Source organism: Schistocerca gregaria, chromosome 4, assembly GCF_023897955.1.
Source record: "Schistocerca gregaria isolate iqSchGreg1 chromosome 4, iqSchGreg1.2, whole genome shotgun sequence".
In the NCBI taxonomy this organism is placed as follows: Eukaryota; Metazoa; Arthropoda; class Insecta; order Orthoptera; family Acrididae; genus Schistocerca; species Schistocerca gregaria.
The window spans coordinates 35,202,720-35,220,542 of NC_064923.1; the positions used below are offsets into that span (position 1 = coordinate 35,202,720).

The 17,823-nt window shown below is 47.1% G+C and overlaps 1 protein-coding gene across 1 annotated transcript in view; it reads right to left on the reverse strand.

Annotated features, from left to right (window-relative positions):
* Positions 1-15,752, reverse strand: part of LOC126267214 (forkhead box protein L2-like) — an 82,658-nt gene extending 66,906 nt beyond the window's left edge. Inside the window, exon 1 of the mRNA XM_049972187.1 lies at positions 15,653-15,752. The gene's annotated coding sequence lies outside the window, so the exon portion shown is untranslated. The remainder of the gene's footprint in view (positions 1-15,652) is intronic.
* Between the last annotated feature and the right edge of the window lie 2,071 nt (positions 15,753-17,823).

The window sequence follows — 17,823 nt, forward strand, 5'->3', positions numbered from 1 at the left end:
TCCTCTCTGTGGTGTATCTACAAGTGTCAAGGGGGGATGTCAGGGATTCAGAATGCTTGCTATTAGGGAACCTGACGTTAAATTATTATTTATAATAAATACCTGCACCCTGATCCCAAACAAACGTGCTCCCTTCACTAAGGCATACCGAGCACAAAGGACAATAGGATTTATGTGAAGGTGGGGGGGGGGGGGGGGGGGCAGCTCAAGTAGAGAGCCAACTTTATTCCTCTGAGCCTATTGGAGCTCCATGTGCTTGGCTGACCTCTCCATACAAGAGCAACAGGCCCGATATCCCAGTACGGCCCCTTAGTCCAATGACCTAGCCTCGTTTTTTTGTGGTTTTAGGGCACACAACTACAATGGTCATTAGCGCTCTGACTAATTTAGGAATGTACCGCGGGGCACAAGGTTAAAACAGCAACTAAAAGGGACAACACTACAAAAGACGTATTAACAGGCATAGGATTAAAAAACTACAGCATAATCAAACGTCCTTAGACAGATGTGTCAAGTTGATAAAACGAAGAACGCGAGCAGCAGCTCCTGGGTCATCCGCTAAAATGGCATCCAGAGTACATGGCAGGCCAAGATCAAGACGCAGCGTAGTAAAATCCGGACAGGACGTTAAAATGTGGCGGACCGTCAGCAATTGCCCACATGGACAGAACGGCGCCGGCGCTGCCGTCAGCAGATGGTGATGGCTGAACTGGCAGTGTCCAATTCGTAGCCGGGCCAAAATGACCTCCTCCCGCCGAGAATAACGTGAGGAGGACGTCCGAGCCGCGGGAAGAGGTTTCAAGGCCCGAAGTTTGTTGTCCGTAAGTGCAGCCCCATCGGCATGCCACAGCGATAAAAGGCGTCGACAAATGACCCTGCTACAATCTGATGAAGGGACACAACAAGAAGCCGTCCGAGGCTGGAGAACCGCAGCCTTGGCCGCGGCATCTGCAGGTTCGTTCCCAGGTATACCGACATGGCCAGGAAACCACATAAAGCTAACTGGAGACCCGTCGTCCACCAGCTGCTGAAGAGAGCGTTGGATCCGGTGCACGAAAGGGCGAACCGGATACGGATCACTGAGGCTCTGGATGGCGCTCAGAGAAGCGGAGCAGATGACATAAGCAGAATGTCAGTGGCGGAAGACGTAAAGAACAGCCTGGTAGAGGCCAAAGAGCTCAGCTGTGAAGACCGAACACTGGCCATGTAGCCGGTATTTGAAACTTTGTGCCCCGACAATAAAAGAACACCCGACCCCGTCATTGGTCTTAGAGCCATCTGTATAAATGAAGGTCATATTAATGAACTTCGAACGAAGTTCGACAAAACGGGAGTGGTATACCGAACCGGGGGTAACCTCCTTTGGGAGCGAGCGGAGGTCAAGGTGAACGCGAACCTGAGCCTGGAGCCAAGGTAGCGTGTGGCTCTCGCTCACTCTAAAGGTTGCAGGGAGTGAAAATTCAAGGTGTTTGAAGGAGGCGACGAAAGCGAACTCCAGGGGGTAGCAGTGCAGAGACATACAACCCGTATTGACGGTCGAGAGAGTCGTCAAAAAAAGGAACGATACGATGGGTGGTCGGGCATTGACAGTAGCCGACAGGCGTAACGACAGAGCAATATATCGCGCCGGTAGGTGAGTAGCAAAGGCGGCGTAAGATGGACGGCCGTGAAAAGGAGTATACAAAGCACCCATAATCCAGCTTGGAGCGGACGATCGACCGATATAGGTGAAGTAGGACTGTTCGATCCGCTCCCCACGACGTGCCACTGAAAACACGGAGGACATTTAGAGAACGGGTACAATGGGCAGCCAAATATGACACATGTGGAGACCAACTAAAATTCCTGTCAAATGTAAGACCTAAAAATTTTGTTGTCTCCACGAATGGGAGAGCAACGGGGCCGAGTCGTAAGGACGGTGGGAGAAACTCTTTGTAGCGCCAGAAGTTAATACAGACCGTTTTCTCGGCAGAAAAACGGAAGCCATTGGCGACACTCCAGGAGTAAAGACGGTCAAGAGGACGCTGAAGACAGCGCTCCAGGAAACATGTACGCTGCGCGCTGCAATAGATGGTAAAATCGTCCACGAAAAGGGAGCCTGATACATCATCTGGGAAGCAATCCATTATTGGATTGATCGCTATGGCGAAGAGAGCGACGCTCAAAACGGAGCCCTGTGGCAACCCATTCTCCTGACGAAAGGTGTCTGACAGGACAGAACCCACACCTACCCTGAACTGTCGATCCATTAAAAAGGAACGAATAAAAAGAGGGAGGCGACCGCGAAAGCCCCATGTATGCATGGTGCGGAGAATGCCCGCCCTCCAACAGGTGTCGTAAGCCTTCTCCAAATCAAAGAACACAGCAACGGTCGGGCGCTTGCGCAAGAAGTTATTCATAATGAAGGTCGACAAGGTAACCAGATGGTCAACAGCAGAGCGGCGCCTACGAAAATCCACATTGTAAATTGGTAAGTAGGCGTCGAGATTCGAGCAGCCAAACCAAACGAGAGTTAACCATTCGCTCCATCACCTTTCAGACACAGCTGGTAAGCGAGATGGGTCGATAACTGGAAGGCAAGTGCTTGTCCTTGCCCGGCTTAGGAATCGGTACAACAATAGACTCGCGCCAGCATGCGGGAACATGTCCCTGAATGCAGATTATAAGTACAAAGAAGGAAATCTTTACATGCAGGAGATAGGTTCTTCAGCATCTGAATATGAATAGAATCAGGCCCCGGAGCGGAGGACCGTGAACGGGCATTTTCGAGTTCCCGCATGGTGAATGGGGCATTGTAGTTTTCACAATTCGAGGAGTGGAAATTAGGTGGCCGAGCCTCCTCTGCCTGTTTTCCGGGGAGGAAGGCAGGGGGGGGGGGTAATGAGTGGAGCTCGAAACCTCTGCGAAAAAGCGGCGAAAGGCATTGGAGACATCCTCAGGGGCCACAAGGACGTCAAGCCAGAAACTGGTGAGTGGACCTTAGTGCCATATAGCCGGGGCAAGCTACCCCAGACAACAGAAGGAGTAAAACTGTTGAAGGTGCTTGTGAAAGCAGCCCATCTGGCTTTCTTGCTTTCTTTAAAAAGACGACGACACTGCGCACGTAATCTTTTATAATTGACACAATTCGCCACTGTAGGGTGGCGTTTAAAGGATCGTAAAGCACGTCGACGAGAACGTAAGGCGTCTCCACATGCTGCGGTCCACCAGGGGACCGGTACGCGGCGTGGAGAAGAAGTAGTGTGAGGGATGGAATATTCAGCAGCAGTGAGAATGACTTCCGTGAGGTGTGCGGCCTGACTATCGCAGCTTGTGAAGGTTTGATCCTGAAAGGTCGAACTGGAAGAGAAGAGCCCCCAGTCTGCTTTGGAGATGTTCCAACTAGTTGAGCACAGAGAGGGGGTATGATGCAGGAGATGGATAACACACGGGAAGTGGTCGCTCCAATATGTATCAGAAAGCGCATACCACTCAAACCGGCGTGCAAGTTGGGTAGTACATACAGAGAGGTCTAAATGGGAATAGGTGTGAGAGGTGTCTGAAAGGAAAGTAGGGGCGCCAGTATTGAGGCAGACAAGATTGAGGCCGACAAGATTGAGCTGGTTGAAAACTTCTGCTAACAGGGAGCCCCTCGGACAGGATGCTGGAGAGCCCCAAAGAGGATGGTGAGCATTGAAGTCTCCAGTTAACAAAAATGGTGCAGGGAGCTGAGCAATAATTTGCAACATGTCTGCCCTGGTAACGGCAGACGACGATGGAGTGTAAACGGTACAAATGGAAAATGTAAAAGTGGGGAGAGTAATGCGGACGGCAACTGCCTGCAGGCCGGTGTGCAATGTGATGGGATCGTAGTAGATATCATCCCAGACCAGCAACATAACCCCTCCATGAGCCGGAATACCTGCCACAGGGGGTAAGTCAAAACGCACAGAGGTGTAGTGTGCCAAGGCAATTTGATCGCATGGGCGTAGCTTCGTTTCCTGGAGGGCTACGACGAGCGGACGGTGCAAGCAGAGCAGCAATTTCAAGTCCTCTCGGTTGGAGCGAATGCTGCGAATATTCCAGTGAATAACTGCCATCGTGAGTAGATGACGCAAGAAGGGGTCATCTCGAAGGCCGCTGAGGGCCCGAGGGGGAGCTTCCTCCGCTGGTGAACGGCCAGATGTTCGGCTACCAGCGATGCGGCCAGGCGAAACGGATGACGGCCTGGGGCGGCAACAGCTGGGTGGCGCATGAGGAGAAATGCGCCGTGGCGGGGAAGGAGAACTGTGCTTCCTATGAGCCTTCTTGGAAGGTCGTTTTGTGGAAGGATTGGTCGATGGCTGAGGGTTCGAGGTACGTATAAGGTCTGCACGAGACGATTCCTTCTTGAAGGCCCGTGCATCTGACTTCTGGGTCTTCGTCCTGGCAGAAGCTGATAAAGGTGCTTGTGTCAGAGGGGCGACGGGAGGAAGAGGAGACGTCGACCGGGCGATCTTAGCACTGGCCGAACGGACGACCGTAGTGCTGAAGGTCGGATCGCATGTCTGTGTCGCCACCTCCCTGGTAGTCCGAGGAGAGGCGAGGACAGTACTGTACTTCCCGGCTGGGAGCAACGTGGGCTTCCTACTAGCGAATAGCTTGCGAGCAGCCGAGGTGGAGACTGTCTCTTTGACCCGAATTTCTTGAATACAGCTTTCTTCCTTGTAGATGAGGCAGTCGCGAGAGGACGCTGCATGGTCACCGTGACAGTTCACACAACGAGGAGACGGAGGTGGACAGTCAGCCTCATGGGCATCCCTGCCACAAGCCACACATGTAGCCGCATTGGAACAAGACTGGCGAGTGTGATTAAACGCTGACACTGGTAGCAGCACGTAGGTGTCGCGACATAGGGGCGAACAGAAGTAACCTCGAAGCCCGCTTTGATGCGCGACGGCAGCTGAACACTATCAAAGGTCAAGAAAAGTGTCCGGGTCGGTACAAGGTAATTGTTGACCTTTTTCATGACCTATGGACAGCCGTCACGCCCTGCTCAGAGAGGAAAGACTGAATCTCCTCGGCAGTCAATCCGTCGAGTGATCTAGTATATACCACACCACGAGACGAATTCAAAGTGTGGTGAGCCTCCACCCGGACAGGGAACGTTACAGGAGTGTGGCCTGAAGCAGTTTTTGTGCCTAGTAACAAGGTACCATTACGCAACCTGGTACAAGACTTGACAGATCCGGCTATGGCATCTACGCCCTTCTGGATAACGAAAGGGATGACAGAGGAAAAATCCTTTCCGTACTCAGATCAAGAAACTACGAGGAACTGTGATGCAGGCGGTAGTACTTTTGTCATTGGTGGCTGGTCAAGTTTCCGTTTGTGGGCAGAAGTCGAGAGAGGAGAAGAAGAGAATTCCATTGCGGAGGAATCCCCAATGATTGCCAGCGATGATGGCGCCAATGATGGCTCGCTCCTTCCTTGTGGGGACCCTCTCAAAGGGCATTTCCGCCTTAGGTGATTGTTCACACCTCAGGTCACATCTCCCGAGAAACGGACGGAGGGACCAGTCGGCATGGTCGGAAGGTGTCAGCTCAGGCAATCACCCCTCCCTGGGCCTGGCCTTTACCAGGGGGTACGTGCATGCCTTACTTGTCTACCCAGGGCGAACCGTGGGTCGGCCTTCAGGCACGCACAGGGAGGAAGGAAGAAGAGGAAAAAGAAAGGAGAGAGGGAAAGAAAGGACAGAATGTCTCAAACGCCGAAGCGGAGACCAGAGAAGGAGAAGAAGGCAAGGAGAAGGGTAAGTAAGACAGTGAGATGGAGAAGAACAAAGAAAGGAACCAACAAAAGGAAGGAAGAAACCAGAAGAAGTGAAAAACCAAAATGAACGCAAATATAGGTCGTGAAACCGTCCGTCTCCGGACTCAGGCGCTAACTACCCCCTTGAGGGGGAGGGACTCCTTTTAGTCGCCTCTTACGACAGGCAGGAATACCGCGGGCCTATTCTAACCCCCGAACCCACAGAGGGGCTAGCCTCGTTTTGAGGGAGGGGAGGGGGGAGGAGAAGGGAGTCTTATATTCAGGTAAGAACAATGGGTAGAATGCCTGCCCTGCTTACGGCTGCAGGAGATTATTTTGTGAAGTCCCAAGTTTCACAGCTTTCGAGTGGTTTGCGCAAAAAAAAAAAAAAAAAAAAAAAAAAGTCAGGTATGTTATAAATTGAGTGCTTCTCGTACACAATCGCAGCACTTTTTGCAGGACACCGAAATGTAGCTGCAACAAACCGAAGCCAACACAACAGATTCGTTCATGAAGAACTTTAAAGAAAATGACCGCTTGTTGCTTTGGTTATACTGGGTATGTCATGACTTGCTTTAAAAATGGTTCAATCGGCTCTGAGCACTATAGGACGTAACTGCTGTTGTCATCAGTCCCCTAGAACCTAAGGACATCACACACATCCATGCCCGAGGCAGGATTCGAACCTGCGACCGTAGCTGTCGCGCGGTTCCAGACTTCAGCGCCTAGAACCGCTTGGCCACTCCGGCCGGCACGACTTGCTTCAGGGCTATACAACCTAAGGGCAGTGAATGTTGATAGTTATGTAACAATGCGTTCTACACAAGTCATCAATGAGATCGGAAGAAAATTGAAAAGGTCGCTACGTTCATCGTGACAATGCTTGCTGTAACAAAGCACGTCAAATAACTGATAATCTGCCGGAGCAACACATGGAATTTCAGTCTGCCAAAACCTCACATTTCTCGCCCACCTAATACGTCGAAAAACAGTGACGCGTTTTGTCACAGGATCGCTCAGTTGATGGGAGATCGTTCGAGTGTTCAATACCACTGGCAAGCACTGTAAGAGAGGCGTCGTGTATCACGTACAGCGCATGTTCCGGGAGGAGCAACGAAACATTACTTCCTGCAACACTCTTGCGAAATGACTGCGACGAAACGAGACAAAAATTGAGTCTGATACTAATTCTGAGTAACATTCATTCGTCCTGCTCGCCGTTCTCGAATGGAAGAGAGGAGGAGGCATAAGACGGTGGTAGCAGAAGTACGCTCCGCTACACACCGCTGCTTGCGGAGCACAGATGTAGACGAAGTAGAGGTGGTGGAAAATGTGCCGTTGCCCGTCGCCATGTCCTCAATACTTGCAAGATTGTGTAGGACGTATAAAAGTAAGCTCCCATTCGTGGGTATGTGTTTCAAAAGGGAATACTTTGAGTAACAATACAACGAATTGCATACTAACGATGTTTTTTTCTTCCAACGTCGTTTCCAATGTGGTTTAAATTCAGGGAAATACTAACTGAGAGATAAAAACCAAAAGATGGCACTGCCCTCCACTGGTACACAAAACAGGTTAGAACACTGTTGGAGAAGCAACGAAAAAAGTTTGCCGAATTCAAAAGACCACAAAATCCCTAAGATTGTCGAAGTTTTACTGAAGCTCGAAATGCAGCACTAACTTGATTTACAGGTGTATTTAATATTTTCTACAACGAAACTCCGTCTTGAAGTTTGGCAGAAAACTCAAATTAGATTCAAGTCGTGTGTAAAGTACACCAATGGCAATACGCAATCAGTATCTCCACTGCGTGATAGGAATGATGATGTTACTGATGACTGTCACTAAAGCAGAGGTTTCGGAAATTCTTTCATAAAAGACGACGAAGAAAATCTTCCAAAATTGGAATAAAGAACAACTGTCAACATGAGTATGTACATATCCTTGGTGTAGCAAAGTTTCTTAAAACACTTAAAGGCAAGCCTCTGGTCCAGTTTGTATACAGGTCAGTTTCATTTGAGAGTATGCTAATACAACAGCTACATACTTAGCAATCATATACAACTTCTCGCTCGTTGGAAGACCCATGACGAAAGACTGGAAACTTGCGAAAAGCTTAACAACGCACACGAATACACAGGAAAGGAAATAGGAATCATCCGCTTAATTACAGACCCATATAACTCATGTCGAGTTGCATTAGGGTTTTATGTACTGTGGTCTAGAACTATGAATTGGATCTAAGAAAATGATTGACAAATACCCAGCACGGATGCAGAAAATATTGTTTTTATGAAACAGCTAGCTCATCAGTCTGACGAAGTAATGAGTGCTATCGACAGGGGACGTCAAATTGATACCATATAGATATATGGTACCGACGGAAAGCACTAGTCTGCATTTTAAAACTTTTTTTCTGATGATTCTTTGAAACTAGGTGCTCTTGAATTAATTTTTTATGCTGATTCGAGAAATAACTACCGTTTTTGTCTATCGCGTCATATTTTTACACAAAATTAGAAGTAGTATTTTGACTACTTTTACTTATGAACCCATACCATTTCACGCAAGATGAGTTTTTAATCAAAATACATTAAGAAATTAAGTAAATTTAAAAAATACACCTCAGAACTCCCCTATTTTGTTTCGCGACTATCTTGTATAGAAAAAGAAATCAAAATGCTCCGGAAATTTTTAAAATTTCTCGCCTCTGACTTCCTTGTACATCCTTGCATATGACGACTGTCCCTGTTCAACATCCAACAGTAGTCAGCCAACATGGTTGCGGTCCGATGCCGCCGGTACCTGCTCTTAATATTTTGGTGGAAACGTTCACCCTGCTCCTCAATAAAATGTCCCCAATTTTCGGGAAGTAGTCGATGTGTGAGTGTAGGAAGTAGACTTTCACACCCGTTCAACAACCCATCTCCTTGAAATTTTGCTACTTTTTTCAACAATGACCTCATAATGAGGACCTTTGTTATTCCATATAAAGTTCTCAGTAACTGATCGAAAGGCGGTCATGTACCTCCTCTTGTCTTTGTTGTTTTCTCCCAGTCTTCGCCCCTCAATTTGTTTGAGGACTAAAAGATTCCAGCTTTCAATTTAATTCGTGTGGTGCAGGAAAATCTCTTGGAAAGGTGCTTGATGCAGAGCCCATCATGTCGTAGAGCCTTTACAAACTGCTTCATCAAGCACAATTTTATTTGTAGAGGTGAAAGGAACACTCACTTTCGTTCTGTACGCGGTTCGTGCAGATTATGTTCAGTTACATGAGCAAAATTTCTACGTTCTGACCAAATTGCCGCACTCCAATGCCTTTGTCTTACCCGACTGTCCCATTCGCATACAAAGCAAGGCATTTTCGAGAACCCAGTTTGTTGTCCCAATAGTATCCCGCTAACTCTGAAGTCACCCCAGATAAGTGTGTTCCTCAAACTGGATACTCGTTTAGAGTATCTTTACGTTCTCATTTGAACGGAATGGACCGCTAATACGCTTTTCAGGCTCCTCATTGACCAGTCTAGAAAAGTCTTCACAGTAGGATCATGTTCAGTGGCACAGAAGTGCATTAACTTGATTATGCTATTGCACCCCTTAACATTAAGCAAGCAAAAGTAACAGTCATGAAGGTGACTTTAAGGCTCCTTCCGCACCACTGGAATCACAAATGGCGCGAATGTTTTCATTTCTTTTGTCCACAATCTTAACCTTTGCACGCAAACAGCGGCAAACTGTCTGACGGCCGGCCCTTGCGCTGGTCACGAAGTTTCATTTTCAAATAAGCTCGATAAGCTGTTTATACAAAATCTGTGTCTTATTAATTCTGTCTTAAAAATATAAGGAATAGCCACAATATAGCACTGGTGATCCACGCCTGAGAGACAAGCAAGACTTTCAGGGTCGCACAACAACAAACATCAACAGGTGTGACAACCTAACAGCATTCAGGGCAGCACTGACAAATTTCCCTCCAACGATACGCATAGCCTACTGGCACAGAAACGTATCTTTGAAGTCAAATTGGGATGAACCTGTATGTTATAGGAAGAAACTAAAAACAGATTTGGAATCAGCATAAAAAATGGAGGTGGTATCACATATTAGCTTTCAGTCAAATGTCACCATGCAGATTAGTGAAAATATTGAGTAAAACAGCAAGAATATCTGGCATTCCCAAGCAAGTGTTATAGGCCCCTTGCTGTTCCTGAACAATGTAAAAGATTTAGGGGACAATCTTCGATTTTTTTTGCAAGTGATGCTGTCATTCACCGTCTTGTAAAGTTTTCAGATGGTCAAAACGAATTGTAAAATGACAGAATATATGTGTATTGTGCAAGAAAGTGTCAATTGAGTACTGAAAGGAATCCTCTAAATATCGGTTACGCGATAAACCACACAAGTCTACCGTAAGTAAATTCAGTACATACTTACGGATTACAATTATGAATAACTTAAAATGAAACTATCACACAGACAATGTTGTGGGGAAAGCAAACCAAAGGCTGCGACTTATTGGGTGAACACTTAGAAAATGTAACAGATTTACTAAAGAGACTGCTTACACTACTCTTGTCCGCCCTCTTTTGGACTATTGCTGTGCGGTCTGGAATAGCCATTAGGTATGACTGATGGACGACATCGAAAAAGTTTGAAGGACAGCTCGTTTTGTATTATAGCGAAATGACAGTGTTAGTGTGAGAGGGGGAGAGGGGTGGAAGAGGGGAGGAGAGGGGGAGAGGGGGGAGACGGGGGAGAGGAAGGAGATGGGAGAGAGATGGGTAGAGAGGGAGAGAGGGGGAGAGTGGGAGAGGGGGAGGGAGGAGAGGGTGGAGTGGGGGCAGAGCGTGGGGAGAGGGGGGAGAGGGGGGAGAGGGGGGAGAGGGGGGGAGAGCGTGGGGAGAGGGGGGCAGGGCGTGGAGAGGGGGCAGGGCGTGGAGAGGGGGGCAGGGCGTGGAGAGGGGGCAGGGCGTGGAGAGGGGGCAGGGCGTGGAGAGGGGGCAGGGCGTGGAGAGGGGGCAGGGCGTGGAGAGGGGGGAGGGCGTGGAGAGGGGGGAGGGCGTGGAGAGGGGGGAGGGCGTGGAGAGGGGGGAGGGCGTGGAGAGGGGGGAGGGCGTGGAGAGGGGGGAGGGCGTGGAGAGGGGGGAGGGCGTGGAGAGGGGGGAGGGCGTGGAGAGGGGGGAGGGCGTGGAGAGGGGGGAGAGCGTGGAGAGGGGGGAGAGCGTGGAGAGGGGGGAGAGCGTGGAGAGCGTGGAGAGGGGGGAGCGTGGAGAGGGGGTGAGAGGGGTGAGAGAGAGAGGGGGGAGAGAGAGAGAGGGGGGGAGAGAGAGGGGGCATTGAGAGGGGAGAGATAGGGGTGATTGAGAGGGGAGAGAGAGGGGTAGATAGGGGGAGAGAGAGGGGGGAGAGAGAGGGGTGAGTGATAGGGGGAAGAGAGAGGGGGGAGAGGGGGTGGTGAAAGAGGGGGGAGAGAGAGGGGGAGAGAGAGGGGGGAGAGAGAGAGGGGGGAGAGAGAGGGGGGGAGAGAGGGGGGAGAGAGAGGGGGGGAGAGAGAGATACTATACACTAATTGGGGTTGCAGTCATCAAAACGAAGGCAGGTTTCGCTGAAGCAGGACCAAATGGCTCTGAGCACTATGGGACTCAGAAGCAGGATTTTCATGTAATTTCAATCACAGACCTTCTCCTCAGAGTGCGAATATATGTTGTCTGGGCCCTTATACAAAGGGAAAAATGATCATCATAAGAGAAGTCAGATCTCACATGGAAAGATTGAAGTGTTCGTTCTCCCCAAGCGCTGTTCGGAAATGGAATGGTAGAGAAGTAGCTTGAAGGTTATTTGAGGAACCTTCTCACAGGCACTTAACGGTGAATAGCAAAATAATCATTTAGATGTAGATTTCTTTTACGCATGTCGAACGATGCTGCTATTTTTGTTTTGTGCTCAGCAGTTGTCAGCACACGTATGTGGATGTTGTTCTTTTGTTAAGTATGTTATCAATGAAATCATGGAGAGAAATTTTTCTTCACTTTTCCCTTTTCTTTCCAGTCTCTATCGGAGCTCGATAGTGAAATTTCCATATTACATTCGTTCAATAATGTGTGGTTTTGATTAAGCGATACACTCTATACACAGAGATGTGTCCGTATAAATATCTGCGTTATGTTGGACTCCTTTGATATGACGGAATGCGACTGTTGTTCGGTGCAATGAGAACGCAACTCTCGGAAATTTCTGGTTCATGTTCCAGATATCTACATCAACTACATTATCGATATTATTGCGAATAGGTCCCATGAAGAGGTGTCGTTCTTGCGCTATACGACCGGGAATTTTCCGAACAATGCAGTGGTAGCAATAACCAAATGTGTGTGAAATCTTATGGAACTTAACTGCTAAGGTCATCAGTCCCTACGCATACACACTACTTAACCTAAATTATAGTCCATGGCATTTCATAACACATTTTCGACCAAAAGTGTACTTATCATCTGGTTACTGCACCGTGTCCTTAATAGGAATTAAATTGGAATACATAGTGTCCTCGGTAACAAAATATATGGGAAGGGTATGACAGTATGAAGAACAGAACGAAGGACTGCAGGACTGAAGCAGTCAGGTGAAGCTGCGTTTTGGGCCCACATATTGCAGCAGCCGTCGTCTTGCCGCGTGTTAGGAAATAAACTGGTTTCACGTACAACAAATATGTTTCAGTAGGACAGTAGACAATATTTTCCTCGTGAAACCTGACGTATTTTTCACTTCACTGGTAATGCAGGATATTCTGCGGGGTAATAGGATAAATGCATGGTACGCATAAGGTTTAGGCGTAGAAAAGTACCATGAATGTAAGAAACGTTCAGGGGTGAAATAATGGTAAAGAGGTCTCTCGACATTCAAGGGTCGTCTTTTCGTGTCGCTTGTGGCTGCTTCAGCCAGCCGGGTGGCGTCCGGATTCAAGGACCAACGGAGCGACCAACATTTCTTGTCGGGACGTCGGACGGATAGGACCACCCGAGAACCAACCCGCCTCCGTCTCCCCCCCCCCCCCCCCTCTTAAATATCCCAACCAGCAACGTTTACTGTGTGCGGCGCTGTCATGGCAACCTCACGACGATAGTTCGTCTGTAACTGCGCGCAGGATTAAATACTGTTCAGGTACAGATGACAGCATGCGAGGGACGTAATTTTAAGAACAGAGCTTCTGGAGAAGTGTGAAGACTGCTGGTGTCTGTGGCATACGTCGTGCAAAGATTACAGCAAGGAATGAAGCACTTTTTAACGAATCCATATCGATTTCATGCGGTACACACAGTTTCCGTATTTATGGTTTTAGGTTTTATTTACGATACTTATTGCAAATCTAAGGACCAAAATTTTGACATTCAGTGGATGTTACTACATAAAATATACTTTCTTCTTTGTTATAAGTCTTGAGTTCATTCTATATCTAAGCCCTCTGCTGGGATTTGTTTAAGAGGTCTAACAGTTGCTAAATGCTGCATTTCTTATGTAACTTATGTTTGTTTCATGATTTGCGCCACAACCATTGGTAGTCTTTCTTCAAATCTGAAGTGAGATTCTTAAATTTGAAGCTCATCTTTTATGCTACACATGCATAAATTATTAACGATTACTTGAACATCTTTTGTTTTATTTTTCTCTGCCGTGGTGTATATTCTCTGTCAAATACGAATCACGTTACTGGTTTCTAGGAACAGTTTTCGGTAATTGTGGCGATACAATAGCCATCTTAACCTCTGCTAGTGACCAGATATACTGTAGCTAACAGGGTCTCCTCGCATTTACAACCTCTCTCATTTCTGTTATTAACAATGGTATAACGATCAGCAGCATTGAAATACATGATCTATCCATTCATAAGTAATTACGAAAATTATCTTTTCTTGCATTCGCAACTTTTTTCCGGACAACTTTGTCGTGGCTTTTTTTCTTGGTCTTGTTACCTCCTAAATATTGAAGGAAAACCACTTTCTTTGTTTCAGCGTAAAACCAATCGGGATCTGGTGGAATGTAAACACAATGAAGTAAGAAACGAATCAGAACAACACGGCGGCGGTGTAATCGCTGAGTAGTCGTTCGGGACGGTGTGTGGGCTGCCGCGGAATTGGTCGATAAGTCGGTCGGCCGACGAATTTGTGCATTTGTAGGGGAGTTGAGCTTTCCGTGAATTCTCTGAAGCTCTGAAGGGAAGTCCCGGGTTGGTTCGTTTCAATGAGGGCGAGGTCGATTTGTTTCACCACTCCGCGGCCGCCGTTTGCCTCTGCCGATGCCTTTGGCTGCATTATGTGGCCGCTCGTCTCAGAAATCGTTCTTGTGCTACGTCCTGCTTTTTGGTGCACTACATTACCGCTCTCGTGGTAAATAACACCTTTTGCACCTGTCAACCACGCCCATTAGTTTTTTCCTTGAAATAAAACATGGACAAACCTCTGACTAGGTAGTTAATTTGTCACACTATGTGTGAGGGAGGTTGTGCTGTGAAGCAACTACCGACGAAAGTTTCGAGGCTCTTACTGTAGTGGCCATTTTACGCAGCACGCTTTAAAAATGAAATGGAATTTTCTTGCTGCAGTGGTAACAATTCGTTTTCAGACACGCTTTGCATTTAATATAGAACAAGTCTCTAGCGGATTTTATAGAACAAGTCTCTAGCGGATTTTTGAAAAAATAATTTCGTAGTTTTGTTTATGCACAGAACAAGAGGCGTAGTTTTACTTTCCTAACGATATTTTGGCACATATTTTCGAGGAAAGTATTTTTTTATATATTTAATCCTTAAAACTATCCACTGCTGATCTGGCAAGACGTCGAGATTTACCGCAGGAGAATTGTTCCTGCAGCAGAAATCCTGTACACCTCTCGTACCTGAAGTTATTGCCATATAAAGCGAAATACTCTACCTTTTATTTGATTAGAGACAAAATAACAGAAAAGCTGGACGTAAGTATGTGCCGTTTGCTTTGTGAGTGAAGTGCAAGTGCGTCTCAACTAATGTTTACATAAGACGAAGCACAGGTTTTGGTAGGACAAGCAAAACACCATACGCGAGTAACTTTTTACATTATGTAAAACTTACGGCTTTTACTAGTTCAAACTTACACGTTTGGTATGTAAAAACATAACTACCCACTTGTTGACGAATTACGTGTTGGCTTCTGTCTCCGATTCTTTGGCCGACGTTTGTGTGATAATTTTTCTGATGTTTCGGTATCACGTGTGGCTGGCAATGTCAAAGGTTCCACCACCAGCAGTAGAGGGTTAACCTTTGACATTGCCAACCACACGTGCTACCGAAACGTCAGAAAAATTATCACACAAACGTCGACCGGAGAATCCGAGACAGAAGCCAACAGGCAATTTGAAAACTGCCAATTATTCCACAAAAATTCACTAGAGATACCGTTAATGTACTCGTAAATGCAGAAACGCGTCTGGAAACCGAAAAGGCAAGAAACTGACGTTTAATTTGTAACAAAGGACGAAACTGAACAGAAATTTTAGGAAATCTGTTACAGCCACAGCTGCACGCAGTATACAGTACGTCCCAGGAGTAATGGTCGGTATTCGTGGATATGTCAGCAACGATTATGCGAAGGAAAAAAAGTGCAGTTATCTTGCGGCTCTAAAATGCATACCTTAAGAGCTACGAGTACTTGTCCAGTAGGAGAGACTTGTCTCGCATTAACGAAGATGAGCACTGACTCAATGCTCCTAAGGCGTGCACCTTAGAGGCAGTGTTTGCTGGACTTGTTTGCTTTTGGCGATCGGTCCTGTCATATCGCGGATTACCGACCATTTCACCTGGGACATCCTGTGCCACCGCCGCTCTCGGTAACACCCGCAGCCTACGTGCACTAACCTGGTTAGCGCGTGTGTGCCCGCTGCGCAGCTGCCGCGACAAGTGCCCGCCGGCGCGGACTTCGTCCGGACAAACACTTGCTGCTGCTGCGGCCGCCCTATCTGCCGCTCGGACGACTCCTCCCCTCGTGTTGTGTAGCGTCGCCTGGCGAAGCGCAAAGCGCTGTGCCCACAATTTGCCTGCTCTGCGAGAGAAAGAGCCGCATTTCTTGCGGAGTAGGTACAATTTTCTTTTTGTATTTCGCCGCCCGAACTTCGCCCCGAGAGAAGGCGGGATGTGTCGCCGAGGACTTAACGGAGATGGGGTTGCGAGAGGGACTTTATTGTCTGAAAAACGGAGCTGGACTCTGCAGGGCTGTACGTTTTGCACTGAAAAATAAAGGTTTATTCTTAACTTCTAAAGGAGACCACACAGTGGCTGCAATTCCATTTCACAGCGAGAAAAATCATAGAAGAGCACCGATGTGAATAACAGCCACTCCTACGCACAACGTACACAATTTCTCTCCCTCCTTTCGCTCACCGAATGCTCTTTGCCGTAGGTACATGTATTGCCGTGGTGGCGGAGCCAGCGGTTGAGAGGGCGGGTGATGGGTTACGGTCTCCGGCCGGTCATCCAGATGTGGTTTCACGGCCGCTTTCTCCATATCGCTTGTACAGCATGTAATTACTCCTTTACTCTTTCCCAATCCACCCATGTGCTATCTCTCTCATGACTTCGCCATCGACGAGACACTGTAACCTACTCACTATTCCATGCTTTCATCGAAATGTCGTCGCCTACCCTTATCTGCAGCTGTTCTGCCTCACTTAGACCGCCACATCTTCTGTCTTACCAGGAATAACGCATCCACAATGTTTCGTAACGAAATTTCAACGCCGGTCCATTCGCAGACCACGAAACTCATTAAAATATCCCTTCACTAAGACAGTTAAGAAAACATCCGTTCTTCTCGCCCCATAGGTCGCTAGCCTACGCTCTCCCAAGCCACCTACTTATATGAGTCCAGATCCTCAAGAAACGGAATCGACTTTTAGATGTGGTGTCTCCCAACCACCTTTCCCTATTTTTACAGCGATCTCTGATGCAGATATAACACAAAAGTCAGTAATGTCACCAACTATCATCTCACTTTTCTTAAATAACCACCGCTCTTAATGTAAACCTCCGAGAAAATGGAATACCATCTGTATTGTATCAGAGGTTGAGCCAGCGAGTAATACGCATTGAACTATAGCTAAAAAATATTTTACCGATCCTCAATACTTTCTATTTCATTTATGACGACTCGACAGTTTAAGTCTCCGTTGTACAGCCTGACGAACTGACGTAAGTGGAATGTAGTTGCTGTCCGTGATAAGATAGTTTTGTGCTGTTGTGGCGGGTAGTGAAATGTATTTATGTGCCTGCTGAAACATGAGCCGGTTTTGCTACTGAGTGACTTAATCATACAACCAGGCATTTTAAGTTAAATTAGAATATGACGTCAGACGTCTAGTACAATAACTCTTTTTTGTCACATTTTGTAGCGAATTTATTGAACCGATACGTAACACCTTCCAAAGACGACATAAAATCAGCATCACCTATTTCTCGGCACTGTGATTTGAATCAAGAGGAGCGATTAAAGTACCGAAAATGTGTCGAGGATAAATCAAATTTTAACGATCACGGTATGTAGATATTTTTACATATGCTGAAGAAATTCGCCGCAATTGCTTTCAGTTATAAACACTTTTAGTAATCTTCGTGTCAGTATAATTAAAGCAAATCATTTTTTTTAATTTTACTGTAACTGTTGCTTTTTAATCCACCTGGATGAAGATCGAAAATTTTGTGCCTCTCGTCATGACAGCTTCTGTCCTTGTAGTACTGTCGTGTACAAGTATAGTTGTCAGACAGAATGTTTATCGGCAATTCCTGGATCAGCTCTAAGTAGAATGGTTCATAAAAATTGAGACTCCACTTCTGCTCGCAAAAGTGTCGAGTGAACTGCTACTCAGGATTTAATGATCTTAACATCAATGGAGTTCTCCTCCCTTACGATGGATGGCCCGACTCCCTCTTTAGGTCTGCTGAGAGGCTTGCAGTTTCCTCGCTTGTTTGTAAGGAAATATCAGAATGAAAAGACTGCCAACGTTCATTACAGCTGGAAGAAACTCCTGGCCTGC